The following is a 15,549-nucleotide window of genomic DNA, read 5'->3' on the forward strand; positions in this document are numbered from 1 at the left end:
CAAACCGATGCTTTAAAATGGGACATTTTAATACGGTTCGCTGTGTTAGGCACTGGAAGCCTTCGGGAAGACACATCAGCGGCACCGCTTAGCGGGGTTTATCGCGAAGGCCCCCAGGACATGGGAAATCGGGTCTCTGCACCGACGGGGTTCCGGAGACAAACACTGACTTGGACTTGCCAGCCCCAAGCGTTCGGTGCCTCTTGTCCCGTCAGCAGGAGGCTGTGGTCCCACGTGCGGTGTTGTGCCTTCCGCGGACTCGGCTGGTTTTCCCTGTATTTCTGCATTCTCCCCTTTGAGCTCCTGTGTCCCCCGGCTGTTCTGCTTCCTCCCCGTGTCCGCAGGGCGTTGTCCCAGGGCGAGGCTGAGCCCTCGGGTCGGGCGTGGCATTCGCGCGTGGCCGCTCCACACACCGGAGGCGGGATACCAGACTGGCTGTCCTCGGGAGGACTCCTGCCGGCCCGAGTCAGTCGTTGCAGGGCGCCACCGGGGCCCACGGAGCCAGCAGGTGCCGGGTGTACGAGGGGCCCGCTGGGAGCGGCCGGGCTTGGGGGCTTTCTGAGGACTGGCCCGTGGAGACGGCGGTGATCGCTCGGGACTATCTTATTTTAAAAAACAGCAAGTGGTTACATGTTCTCATTGAAAGGGAGGACCCCACATTTCAAGCTATGGATCAAGCTTTGAACCAAGCGTGTTGATGAAACCATGTATTTTCTAGCATTCCCCCCCCCATCATTTCCACTGTTAAGATAATTGAAGGGAAAAAATGGATGATTCACCAAGCAGAAATTTTGCTGACAGACGAGACGCCTCCCACAGATGAGTCTCAAATGAGATTCCCATGTGAAGATAAAGGGCCCTGCCAGAAATATTCTCTACCCATTTGTCTTTTGTCTCCAGATGCAGAAACTTGCTCTGTGAAGAAATACATTTCTGTATAACACATCACCCCTGATAGTAGCAAATGCGTAATTTTCCAACCTCTGAATAAAGCTAACCAACTACTTCTCCACCGGGCACCTGAGCGGCTCAGTCGGTCCAGCCTCCGACTTCAGCTCAGGTCGTGATAAGGCGGTGGTGCATGAGTTCGAGCCTCGCACCTGGCTCACTGCTGGCAGCCCAGAGCCTGCCTCCAATCCGCAGGCTCCCCCCTCTCTCAGCCCCTCTCCCACTAGCGTGCTCTCAAAAATAAACATTAAAAAAAAAACCTAACAAACTACTTCTGAAAAATTGAAGAGTATCATACAATCACTTGGGGCTACCTTCAGACTGAAAGGGAAAATATCTAAAAATAGGCAAGTATCGATAGCTGTAGACACTTGGTTATGTAGTTCTTGAGGAAGTTCTTCTCCTTGGAAGTTTCCATAAAGATAACAGTGATTTCCCGGAAGGACATGAGTATCAACACTGGCATCAGTTACATCTTCCCAGGCCAAAAATGAACAAAATTACGTTTAACAACAACCGATGCCTACCACCGCCAACAAAAGATTTACTTCCAGACGCTGCCTTTCTAAAGTTGACACCGACGATAGAGTTACGTCTAAGGTCTCATGTTCTGTAAGTCCTGCGTTTTTAATTTCTCTAAGACCTATCGGTATACAGTGCTATTATCAGCATTCTCTCCATTTACACTAAATAAAGCCTCGGCCAATCTTCTACTTACCGCAGGAACTGCTGGTTGATATTAGTTGAAAATCACCAAACAAATCCCTGGAAATACAGCAAACTATCAAAACAATTTCACCTTCTATATCCTTGGCTGTATCTTCAGATCCAATAAAACGTGTTAAATCACAGGAAGGAACAGCTTCGGATGGTGGATCAAAGCAGCAAATCTTAAGAGCTGGTTAGTAACTTTTCATCATCGACGTCTCGGAACCTTTCCCTGTTAATGTCATGAAATGCGGTGCGTCTTCGCTTTCCAGCAATACAAGCATGTTTCCCAGTGCTACCTACACTTGCACCTGTCAGTACCTGCCTGAGACTCACTTGGGCCCGGCCATTTTCCAAGGTCATCTGACTTCTAGAACAATGCAGGTGGCAGGTGGCACGAAGACAGGCAGGCACCCAGTCCAAGGAGGCCAGTACCAACCAGTATCTTTAACTGTCATCCCCAGAAACATCAACCTATTTCCCAGCTCTCCAGATGGTTGCCACGTACAGAGCAAAAGCAGGTTCTGGAAAGCAGGGCTCCTGAGTGGTCTCCACCTGTTCTCAGCCGGCACAACAACAGCATTTATGAAGCTGGGTGCTGGGTGCTGTGTTCACCGTAAACAGTCTGATTACTTCAGCGGCTTAGACACTGGCTGGGAGGCGACTAGAGAGAGGCGTTAAGTGCTGCTGGGTTCAGGGTGATCTGTGAGCATGACAGCTGGGGTTGGGAAAGCGCCAAGCGAGGGCTCCCTGGGGAAATGGAGCTGGTTCTGAGGTCTGGATGGGTAGGGAAAGGGTTGGCCGAGGGAGAGAGGCAGCAGGGGTAGAGGGAATAGAATGAGCACAGACTGTCAGCCGTCATTCAGAGAGCAAAGTGGGGATGGGGACAGATTGAGGGAGAGGGGGTAGGCAGGGGCCAAGTCTAGGCCTCCTAAGTGATTTTGGTCATCCTAAAAGTGACAGGAAGCCACCAAAAGGATTGAAGGCAAGATGTGTCACGACCAGACTTGTCTTTTATCCCTCTGGGTAGTGTGAGGAGTGGGTTGGAGGGGGACAGAGCATCTAAGACGGGGCCAGTCCAGCCAGCTCTTACTTTCTGCTTCCGCCTGGGATGGAGGCAATGAGGAATGCCACTGGGTCCCTAACAATGAGGAAAAATGTAGTTTGTAAACTACAAAATCATAACTTTTCTTGAACTTAGCTGAGTTTTGCAAGGCAAAGTAGAAAGCAAATTCCGAGGAGAGGCAGGCCCCTCTAGGGAGAGGTGGGACGTGTGGCTCACGTGGGCACAGCACAGGAGGAAGGGGTGTGTGCCGTGCATTCCAGAAGAAATCAGCTAAAATGTTAACAAAGCGCTGGCCATCCGGTGAGGGGCCATGTGTCAGATGGGACTCACACCGACTTGTGGGCTCTTTTCAACAGGCCTCCAGTAGGGGTTCAGGAGAGAGATGGGAGCAAGGCAGGGGGCCAGAAGAAGCCCCACCTGTGGGGCAGGCCGGCAGCAGGGAATTGGCTGTGGCCTTGAGATGGGTGCTGCCTCTGCCCAGGCCTTTCTCTCCCAGGAGCCAAAGCCTCAAACTGCTGGAGGAGAGGCAGCCAAAGCTTTGGCCCTGGGCACAGGCACGGACGCACGGCTGCAGGGGCAGAAGCATAAACCCTCTACCCTCGAGGAAGGAGGGGAGGAAGGGCTTGGGCCTACATGGATACCAACACTCCTTCTGGGAAGGGGCCGGGAACTTCCTCCCAAGACCAACCACAGACACAAGGAGAAGGGGCAGGAGTGCTGAGAAAGGCCCACCCACAAGGACCGGGCACAGAGGACCTGCCTCAGATCAAAGTTCACGCCTGTCTGGGACATCCAAGAACCCCCCATGTTGCCCCAGAGGCTAACACAGCACATCGGGTAACCAGCAACAGCTGCCTGCCCATGGGGAGCACCTGAGGCCTGTTCTACGAGGCCCTGGCAAGACTAAAATAGTGAGAAAATTCTCCAGCAACCTGGGCTCCACACTCGGCCCACACAACACCAGGGAATTTGGAGGCTGGTGTTGTCCTGCAGTGCCCATAGTAACAGCCGTCTCCAGTCTAGACGGACTCGGCTCTCCACAGCGCCCTATAGAAGACCTGTGCACAGATCCAGGTATAAAACTATTTCCTTCTACTTCTGTTTTATGCATGATACCTGGCTTTCAGCAAAAAATGATCAGACCAGGGCACCTGGGTGGCTCAGTCAGTTACGTGTCCGACTTCCCTCAGGTCATCATTCAGCATTTTGTGAGTTCGAGCCCCGCTTCAGGCTCACTGCTGTCAGCACAGATCCCGCTTCAGATCCTCTGCCTGCTCTCTCTGTGCCCTTCCCCTGCATGTTTCTCTCTCTCTCTCTCAAAAATAAACATTAAAAAAAAACTTTGATAATATAATTGATAAAAATATTATCAGACCTAGAAGAAAGCATTGTCAAGAGGCAAAGCAATAACAACCATCAGACTCAGATGAGACCCAATGTTGGAACTATCAGAGAGTGACTTTAAACCTATGATTGAGGTGTCAAAGGATTTAATGGAAAAGGTGGACAACACATGTGAAGAAGTGGGGAAGATCACTAGAGTCAAGACGATGAGAGTCAAACGGAAATTCTAGAAATAAGCAGCAGCGACAATGAGGAATCCCCTTAATAGGCTCATCAGTAGACTGGGCACAGCTGAGGAAGTATTCTGTGAACCTGAAGGTGGTCAATAGAAATGATCCAGGGGCACCTGGATAGCTGAGGCAGTTTAGCATTTCTGCTCAGGTCATGATCTCAGGGTTTATGAAATGGAGTGCTGTGTCCGGCTCTGCACCGAGTGTGGAGCCTGCTTGGGATTCTCTCTCTCTCTCTCTCTCTCTCTCTCTCTCTCTCTCTGTGTGTGTGTGTGTCTCTTCCCCTCTCCCTCTCTTTCTTTCTCCCCCCATCTCTCCTCCCCTCATGCACTCTCACTCTCAAAACATGGAGTAGAAGGGGGAGGAGGAGGAAAATGATCCAAACTGAAACGTAGATAAAAAAGAATGAAAAAGAACATCCGAGAGCCAAGGGGCACTATCACCCGGCCTGACGTATGCATAATGAGGGTGGCAGAGAGGAGGGAACAGCACACTAGTCCAAGCGAAGGATGGGGGCAGCTCCGGGGAGTGGGGGCAGGTGGCCATCTCCCCCCCCCCCCCCCCCCCCCGCTGTGCCAGATTTCCATTTGGCCACCAAGCTGACGCCTTGTTTGTAGGGGATGGGGAGGGGGAGGCCTGGGAGGCGCCTTATCAGCCTGATTGTGTGCACTTTGGAAAAGGCTGAGAGCGGGCAGGGGAGACTGAGAAGTGGGAAGGAGCGGGAGCGGGTCTGGGGCACGACTGTGATTTGCAGGGAGGTAGCCGACACTTGTGCACAGCTATTGCGATTTGATTCACTGGGGAGCCGGTGAGAACGTTAAGGAGGATTTTTATACTTCCTGGGTGAACTATGCCAGAGAGTGATTTATCTTTTGCTTTTGGCTTTGGGAGGTTGGAGAGCTGTGGAGAGTTTAGCTAAGCTCCTCTACAACATTGTTGCGACGGCATCCACCCTGTGGCGTCGGCAGGCCCTTGGACAGACGCCAGCCCTCCGGTGAGCGCGTGAGCGCATGCGCTGGCCGTGGCCGGCGAAGGTAAGATCCCATAGCACTCCCCCACCAGCCCTTGCGTCCCTCCTGCCTCCCCGAACCTTCCCTCCTGCACCCCTCAGGTGAGACCCGGGTGAAGCTGACCCAAACCCGCTTTTTTGTTTGAGTTGACCACTCAGGCCTTAGCGGAAGCACTGCACCCGCACAGCCCAACAGAGGCGTGCGCTGTGCGTCCGGTCCCGCCGCTCCCTCTGCCTGCACCTGGCCTTGACCCCAGCGTGGCGCGCCTAGGCGGGCTGTGGGGCTCCTCCGGGGCCCTCGGTAGTAAACTCCTCCGTTTTAATTTCTCTGGCGGTCTCTTGTTGAACCGAGGCTCGCCACCCCGCAGCTGGGGCTCTGCTTGGGAAATGTTAATCTAACAAACTCCCAAGGGCCTTCGGTAGTGAATCTCTTTGTTGTGGTTAAAAATTGCTTGTGGTTTCGTGCCAAACTGTCAGCGAAGCGCGACCTCGTTTAATCCCCACCACAACACCTGGATTACTCTTCTCCCTTCCCCGACAGGTGAGACACCGCTCCCCAGTCTGAGTGTCCAGGCTCCCAAAGCCGCAGGCGGAGGGTTCGATCCCGGTAAGTGGAGTCTACATACAGATGGCGTAATTTGCATTTATGCAAGGCTTGATTGTAAACACCCAGCGGCTGCTTACTGTTATTTCTTTGAATGTGCACAGTGATTAGGATCACTTTTCCATTTTGGGGGGTTGATCTCACACTGGGGTTTCTTTGATTCTGACTCTGTGCTAAGCCAGCAACACACAGCCTCCCCCCATGGGGATCACAGCGGGGAGGAGCCGGCCCGGCGGAAATGGAGAGATGGATACACCTGGGAGCCCCCAGGAGGCGGGTGGTGGGCCCTGCGATAGATGCGAGGTGGGGGTGGGCGGTGAACGGAGGCACGGGAGGGATGGTCTCCGTTCTCGAGGTGCGGCAGGTCCCTGCCTCGTTTCTCAGCAGCCTGTTTAAACTTCTAGTCCCAAGCACTGGCCACCGTGGCCCTACACCCAGTTCCAGGCTTTGTGGAGAAAATAAAAGATGCGTCTGCCAAACATGTGCCTTCTAGGAACTTACAAGGAAGGGACGACCCCCAGGCAAAAACAGGAGAAAAGTCTGACCATGCGTAATGGTGACCAAGGGCCACATGCTGGCCCCTCAGTATCTGCCATGGGGAAGTTAGAACAGGAAAGCCATTCGTAGGCTTGGGTTATTGGGGAATGTTCCAACTCCACTCTCTAGGAAGAAGCTAGGTGAGCTCTGGAACAAAACTCACAGAGGGGCGCCTGGGTGGCGCAGTCGGTTAAGCGTCCGACTTCAGCCAGGTCACGATCTCGCGGTCTGTGAGTTCGAGCCCCGCGTCAGGCTCTGGGCTGATGGCTCGGAGCCTGGAGCCTGTTTCCGATTCTGTGTCTCCCTCTCTCTCTGCCCCTCCCCCGTTCATGCTCTGCCTCTCTCTGTCCCAAAAATAAATAAAAAACGTTGAGAAAAAAAAAAAAAAAAAAACCTCACAGAAAGGCAAACCACTTCTCTCTCCTGGTTCAACCTCCACCCTTGATATGTAGGGACCCGCTTCTGTTGACCTCTCTGCGGAAGAGGAGAATGCTCTGGCATTAATTTATTCAACAATATTTGTTAAGTGATGAAACATAATTGCTCAACCACTGATGGATTGGCTTTCAGTGACGCCTAGGCACAGGAATTGTATGTACAAAGCGTGAATAGGGCATATTTTTACTTAAAAATATTTTCTAGCTAGAATTTCTGTGCCTGGGCTCCATTGCGAGCCAATAAAAATGTGACAGGTGGCCCCACGGGAGATGAAATGAAACTCTTAGAATGTTCTCTTCCTGTATCAGCTGCCTCAAAGAACTGCCAATCTATTTTTTTTTTTGTAGATAATTACATATGTTTAAAAAAACACTTGTCTCAGTTACGTTCGTGCAATTACTAACAGCAGGCTTATCTGCCATCGGTTTGGGAAACCACGGCTACAGAAGTCGTCATCAGTAAAATCCTTGAGAGTGCCTCCAAGATCCGTGAGGAGACAGTCTTGTTCCTCTGACAGTTCTTTATCTGAGGAATCTGAGGCTGGGCCTTTGGCTTGAAACGTTAACGGCGAAGGCCTGATATTTCCCATAACACGCTTATTCGGAAACTGAAAACTACTGGAAGGGAAGAGTCATTAAATCATTACGGTTTGAAAGCGGATTTCTTTATCTACAAGTTTCAGGGAGAACTAGGTCTTTGCAAAAGCAGGGAGAAAAACGTTGACTAGTAATTCCAGTGTCATCGTGCCACCAAAATGGCCCTCTGGGCCTCAGATCTGGGGGCAGTGTGGGCCTCTCTCCTGGTGGGGAAGGGAGAGCGAAGGGGAGGAGGATGGGCAGCGGGAACAGCGGAGCCCACTTTAAACGCCACGAGACTTCTGAAATGTGGATGTCACCATCTCCTTGCGAGCCAGAATTCTAGCCTGGCTCCCATCCAGTTACTTTGCTGAAAGTTGATCAAGTTCCCAGCTAACTCAGGATGAAAGAAAACGCACTCAGGGTCAGTATCAGCTCAGAGATACCAGGGACATGGCAGGCGCTGACCAGGAAACATTTCAGAGAAAAGGAGACATTATACTGACGGAGATTTGAAGGTCTTTTCATTAGCCAGTAGTATCCGTGTCGTTATCCCCACACTTGACCAAAACTCACTGGGTAGGAAAATAAGGACCTGATTTTTAGTTCCATTTCTCTCCTCACCACTGTCCTCATCCAAGGGAAATGAAAGTACTTGCATGAGGAGTTGGCCTTGACTCAAAGAAATGCATTGATTCTAGCTTCTCTCTTTCCTCTTAGGTCAGTCAAAAAAGCAACGTAGGATCCATACTACCTTTGGGGAAGAAAAACACGGTTACAACTATTAGCAAAACTCAGGATGATCCACTGAAAGTGGATCAGAACAAGTATCACACACAGGGTAATGATCACGAAGTCAAAAGAAAAGTATAAATCAGTTGAATAAGAACTAATTTATTTGCGGGTTATATCAGCATAAAAAGTCTTTTAAGACAGCCTAAAATGGGTGGTTCAGTTGGTTGGTGGTCCAACTCTTGATTTTGGCTCAGGTCATGATCCCAGAGTTGTGGGATCGAACCTCAAGTCAACTTGAGCAGGCGTGGAGCCTGCTTAATATTCTCTCTCTCTCTCTCTCTCTCTCTCTCTCTCCCTCCCTCCCTCCCTCCCTCCCTCCCTCCTCCCCCTCTCCCTCTCCCCCTCCCCCTCTCCCCCTCTCTCTCTCCCCTTCTCCCCCTCTCTCTCTCCCCTTCTCCTCCTCTCTCCGTCTCCCTCTCCCCATCTCTCCGTCTCCCTCTCCCACTTCCCCCTCTCTCCCATGCACGCACGTTCTCTCTCTTAAAAAAAGAAAAAGACATCCTAAATAATTCAGATGAAAATTTGGTACTGACTTCCACAATGTCTGGAAGTTAATTTTTGTTTTCTCCCTTAAAGCTAGAAATATCACTATGTCTTTGACAGTGTATGTATCAGCAGTTCTTGTGGTATGGTCGGGGGAACCCCTGGGGATTCCTGAGACCTTGTCAGGTGGTTAAAGCTATTTTCAGGAAAATACTAAAATATTATTTGCCGATTTTACGCTGATTCTCTTATGGGCGCATAGTTGAGCTTTCCAGAGGCTGTGTGACCTGGGATTTCGTCACCGTTTGAATGTAGAAGCAGAAATGAGAATCTAGCTGCCTTCTAGTAATACATTGAACAGATTTGCAAAACCGAAAAGCAGTGCCACTCTTCTCACGACATTTTTGGGCGTAAAATATAGTCTTTGACATAAAAAGATATTTATATATAATGGTGTATTAATGTTACCATAAATTAAATGTCTTTAACATGTCTGAGTTTTAATTTCTATATTGACAAATAGGTCCCATGTAAACAAAAGCTCTCTGAGGTCCTCGATGCTTTTCAAAAGCATTAAAGCACTTCCATGACCACAACGTTGGTGACCTGCTGGAGGCATTGTCTAGCTACATTTTGTAGGAGATAGGTTATGTTTTGAAAATTCCTGATGGGGGGACGGAAACCCAGTGCCATATTCATTGCTAATGGGATGTAAGTTGCAGGTAATTTGGAAATATGTATCAAGAACTTTAACAATGTGTTAAGCCGAAATTCTGGAAATATCCCGAAAAACCTAGGACTGATATATGCTACATTTTCTACAAAATGTTCATTGAGGTGTTCGTACACCAGAAAAAGATAGGAGTCACTCTTATGTCCACAAAAGGAAATTGATAAAACAAGTCACGAAGCGGTGTATTCTTACAGCAGTATAAGATGTCCACGGCAATAGGAAGTGACAAAACAAAACAAAACAAAAAACACCCAGGAAAAGATGTAAAAAGGACTTCATCATGTAAGAAATAATACAGAATCAAATTTTTCAGATATTATCTGGTATAATGGATACTTTTCATTTGTCATCTTTTACTTGACCGTACCTACTGGGGAACCAGCGTGGGTCAGTCGGTTGAGTGTCCAGCTCTTGATTTCCTCTCTGGTCATGATCTCACCGTTCGTGAATGTGAGCCCTGCATCAGGCTCTCTGCTGAACAGTGTGGAGACTGCTTGGAATTCTCTCTCTCTCTCTCTCTCTCTCTCTCTCTCTCTCCCTCTCCCTCTCTCTCTCTCCCTCTCTCTCCCTCTCTCTCCCTCTCCCTCTCCCTCTCCCTCTCCCTCTCCCTCTCCCTCTCCCTCTCCCTCTCCCTCTCCCTCTCCCCCTCTCTCCCTCTCTCCCTCTCTGTCTCTTTGCCCCTCCCCTGATCTCTCTCTCTCTCTCTCAAAATACATACGAACTTAAAAATTATTAAACATTTAAAAAGGCAATAGCATAAAATGCAGCAGACTAACTACCTTTTGCAATTTGCCATTGTCAATGGGATCGATTCCTTGATTTCTCTTTCTGTTGCTTCATTATTGGCATATAGGAATGCAGCTGAGTTCTGTGCATAGATTTTAGATCCTACGACTTTGCTGAATTCGTGGATCAGTTCTAGCAGTTTTTTGGTGGAATCTTTTGGATTTTCCATATAGAGTATCAAGTCATCTGCTAAGAGTGAAAGTTTCACCTCCTCCTGGCCGATTTGGATGCCTTTTATTTCTTTGTGTTGTCCGATTGCTGAGGCCAAGACTTCCGATACTGTGTTGAATAACAGTGGTGAAAGTAGACATCGCTGTCATGTTCCTGACCTTAGGGGGAAAACTGTCAGTTTTTCTCCATTGAGAATATTAGCACTGGGTCTTTCATATATGGCTTTTATGATCTTGAGGTATGATCCTTCTATCGCTACTTTCTTGAGGGTTTTTATCAAGAAAGATGCTGTATTTTGTCAAATGCTTTCTCTGCATCTATTGAGAGGATCATATGGTTCTTGTCCTTTCCTTTATTGATGTGATGTATCACATTGATTGTTTTGATATTGAATCAGCCCTGAATTCAGGTATAAATCTTACTTGGTTGTGGTGAATAATTTTTTTTTTTTTTTAATGTATTGCTGGATCTGGTTGGCTAGTATCTTGTTGAGGATTTTCGCATTTGTCTTCATCAGGGAAATTGGTCTGTAGTTCTCCTTTTTAGTGGCTTCTTTGGTTTTCGAATCAAAGTAATGATGGCTTCATAGAATGAGTTTGGAAGTTTTCCTTCCATTTCTATTTTTTGGAACAGCTTCAAAAGAATCGGTGTTAACTTCTGTAAATGTTTGGTAGACTTCTGGGTGCCTGGGTGGCTCAGTCTGTTAGGCATCTGACTTCTGCCCAGGTCATGATCCCACACTTTGTGGGTTCAAGCCCCGTGTCAGGCTCTGTGCTGACAGCTCAGAGCCTGGAGCCCGCTTCAGATTCTGTGTCTCCCTCTCTCTCTGCGCCTCCCCTGCTTGCACTCCGTCTCTCAAGAAATAAATAAATACTAAGGAAAAAAAATTAAGTGTTTGGTAGAATTCCCCCGGAAAGCCATCCAATCCTGGACTCTTTTTTTTGGGAGACTTTTGATTAATAATTTGATTTCTTTACTGGTTAAGGGTCTGTTCAAATTTTCTATTTCTTCTTGTTTCAGTTTTGGTAGTTTATATGTTTCTAGGAGTTTGTCCATTTTTTACAGATTGCCTAATTTATTGGCATATAATTGCTGATAATATTCTCTTATTATTGTTTGTATTTCTGCAGTGTTGGGTTGTGATCTCTCCTGTTCTTGATTTTATTTATTTGTGTTCTTTCCTTTTTCTTTTTGATCAAACTGGCTAGGGGGTTAATAATTTTGTTAATTCTTTCAAAGAACCAGCTCCTGGTTTCATTGAACTGTTCTACTGTTGTTGTTGTTTGTTTGTTTTAAATTTCAATAGCATTGATTTCTGCCCTAATCTTTATTATTTACCTTCTTCTGCTGGTTTTGGGTTTTATTTTCTCTTTTTTTTTTCCAGCTCTTTAAGGTGTAAGGTTAGGTTGTGTTTCTGAGACCTTTTCTTTCTTCCTTCTTTAGGAAGGCCTGGATTGGTGTATACTTCCCTCTTATGACCACCTTTGCTGTGTCCCAGAGGTTTTGGGTTGTGTTGTTAACATTTTCATTGGCTTCCATGTACTTTTCAATTTCCTCTTTAACTTCTTGATTAGCCCATTCATTCTTTACTAGGATGATCTTTAGTCTCCATGTATTTGTTGTCTTTCCAAATTTTTTCTTGTGGTTGATTTCGAGTTTCATAGCATTGTGGTCTGAAAATATGCATATGATCTTGATCTTTTTGTACTTGTTGAGGGCTGATTTGTGTCCCAGTACGTGATTTATTCTGGAGAATGTTCCATGTGCACTGGAGAAGAGTGTATATTCTGCTGCTTTAGGATGGAATGTTCTGAGTATATCTGTTAAGTCCATCTGGTCCAGTGTGTCATTCAAAGCCATTGTTTCCTTGTTGATTTTCTGCTTAGATGATCAGTTCATTGTTGTAAGGGGCTGTTGAAGTCCCCTACTATTTTGGTATTAGTCTCAACGAGTTTCTTTCCATTTGTGATTAATTGATTTATATATTTGCGTTCTTTCATGTTGGGGACATAAATGTTTACAATTGTTAGGTCTTCTTGGTGAATAGACCCCTTAATTATGATATAATGCCCTTCTTTGTCTCTTGTTACAGTCTTTATTTTAAAACCTAGATTGTCTGATATAAGTATGGCTACTGTGGTTTTCTTTTGGTGGCCATTAGCATGATAGATGGTTCTCCACCCCCTTACTTTCAATCTGAAGGTGTCTTTAGGTCTAAAATGGATATCTTGTAAACAGCATATAGCTGGATCTTGTTTTCTTATCCATTCTGTTACCCTATGTCTTTTGATTGGAGCATTTAGTCCATTGACAATCCATTAATATTAAAGGTATTAATTTATTGCCTTATGTTGCCTGTAGAGTTGGAGTTTCTGGTGATGTTCTCTGGTCCTTTCTAGCCTTTGTTGCTTTTGGTCTTTTTTGTTTTGTTTCATCTTTTCTCCCCTCAGAGGGTCCCCCTTAAAATTTCTTGCAGGGCTGGTTTAGTGGTCATGAACTCCTTTAGTTTTTATTTGTCTGGGAAACTCTTGATCTCTCCTGTTTTGAATGACATCCTTGCTGGATAAAGAATTCTTGGCTGCATATTTTTCCAACTCAGCATATTGAATTAACCTGCCACTCCTTTCTGGCCTGCCAAGTTTCTGTGGACAGGTCTGCTGTGAACCTGATCTGTCTTCCCTTGTAGGTGAAGGACTTTTTTTCTGTTGCTGCTTTCATGATTCTTTCCTTGTCTGTGTATTTTGTGAATTCGACTATGATATGCCTTGTTGATGGTCAGTTTCTGTTGAATCTAATGGGAGTTTTTGTGTTTCCTGGATTTTGATGTCTGTGTCTTTCCCCAGGTTAGGAAAGTTTTCAGTTATGATTCATTCACATAAATCTTCTATCCCTTTTTCTCTCTCTTCATCTTCTGGGACCCCTATGATTCAGATGTTATTCTTTTTTAATGAGTGACCGAGTTCTCCAATTCTTATATTTGCTCTTTTGCCTTAGTTTCCCTTTTTTCCTGCTTCGTTATCCTCTATAAGTTTGTCCTCTATTTTGCTGATTTGCTGCATCGCTCTAGAGATTGCATCTCAGTTATAGTATTTTTAATTTCGTCCTGACTAGCTTTTACTTCTTTTATCTCTGCAGAAAGAGATTCTAATCTATTTTCAGCCCCAGCTAGTATTCTTATTATCGTGATTCTAAATTCTGGTTCAGACATCTTGCTTGTATCTGTGTTAAGTCCCTGGCTGTCACTTCTTCCTGTTCTTTCTTTTGGGGTGAATTCCTTCATTTCATCATTTTGGAGGAAAAAAAAGAATTAATAAAATAAAAAATTTTTAATTAAAAAATTAAAAACAACACACACAAAAAAAAATCAAATAAAGGATGCTAGACCCTAGGTGTGTTTTGGTCTGGTTGTTGAAAGAAGCTTGGTAGAATAGAGAAAAAAGGAAAAGAAAAGAAAAATAGGGGGAAAGAAGTAGGAAAATGTTGTAAAATTTTAAAAAATGAATACAATAAAAAAGAATAAAGTGAAATGATGAAAATAAAATAGAATAAAAAGACTTAGCAAAAAATAAAAAATATAGTAGAAAAAATTAAAGAAAAATCTTTTTTATAAAAACGGAAAATAAAAATAATCTTTTCCTTTTCTGTATCCAAGAATAAAAAAATAAAAGGAAAAAAAATTGAATAGATGGACCAATGAACAGAATGAAATATGACTGAAATTACATCCAGTTTCCCTTAGAAGTCAGATTATGAAGCACTTTATAGTCCGTAAACCAAGCAGGCGGAGAGACTTGTGGTGTTCCTCTAGAGCGCAATTGGCATAATTGGGTGGGGCGTAGTGTGCTGCTTAATTTACTGGGGTGGATCGTTGTGGCCCATGTACACAAGTATGCACATGCTCAGGAGAGGTGAAAATGGCTCACCAAGATACCCAGTCTCTAGCATCAGATCTTTGTGCTCTTGGCCACTGGCAATCAAGCACCCCTCCTTTGTCTCCAGCTTTCATCCATTCCGCACTTCTACACTGTCCTCAATTAAGCCATCAGCCTGCCAGGTGGCACCTCCCTCCCAAATTTTATCTCAGATGGAGCTGCAGATGTCCAGAGACTTCAGCTGGGTGCCAGCCTGCTCCAGAAAGAGTTTGTGTGATCTTGTAGCAGCAGCATTTCAGAGATTATGGTAAATCCCAACACACATCTGGTGCCAGGCTTCACTGCCCCTTAATATTCTGTTCTCTTAACCCTGTTCCCCAGGGTCTGCTTGGACCTTTGCCTGTGGGGAGGTCACACAGCCTCTACCAAATGTCCTCTCAACAGGGGAACTGCCTCTCCCTGTTTGGCCTGAGGACCCCTCGAACCTCGCTGTCTGCTCCTGGGGATTTACCCTTCCCACCAGAGCTCTGCCAGGTATAGAGCTGCAGAGTTTGACTCTGCGCTCTCCTGTTGACAGAGTCCTAATGGTATTTAAACCTTCTCCTTTCTTCTTTCTTTCTTTCTTTCTTTCTTTCTTTCTTTCTTTCTTATTCATCCCTTGTGGGTGTTTGCATCTCATTCTTTCTCTCCAGCTGCTTTCAAGGGTAGTAGTTTTCCTGTACTCTCCCTGCTGTCTCCATCCTCTCTCCATAAGCAAAAACTGCTCCCTACCCTCCACAGCTTCTCTCTTCCCCAGGTCACCTGTCTGTGCCGCATACCTGCTGAGTTCTGTGGCTCAAGTTATGCAAATTGTGTTAATCCTCTGATCAGTTTTCTAAGTATACAAGATAGTTTCATATTGGTCTAGCTGCATTTCAGGGACAAGAGAAGCAGAAAACTTCCATGCTACTCCGCCATTTTGGCTCCTCCCCCTACCAACATTCTTCTAGATGCCTCTCCTGATGCAAGGGAAGCAAAAGCAGAAATAAACTACTGGGATTTCATCAAAATAAAAAGCCTCTGCACAGTGAAGAAAACAATCAGCCAAACTAAAAGGCAGCCTTCAGAATGGGAGAAAATATTTGCAAATGACATATCTGATAAAGGGTTAGTATCCAAAATACATATAGAGTTTATAAAATTCAACACCCAAAAAACAAATAATCTAGTTAAAAAATTGGCAGAAGACATGGATAGACATTTTTCCAAAG

The sequence above is a fragment of the Panthera pardus genome, unplaced genomic scaffold (genome assembly GCF_024362965.1).
Source record: "Panthera pardus isolate Hobbes unplaced genomic scaffold, ASM2436296v1 HiC_scaffold_6, whole genome shotgun sequence".
Taxonomy (NCBI): Eukaryota; Metazoa; Chordata; class Mammalia; order Carnivora; family Felidae; genus Panthera; species Panthera pardus.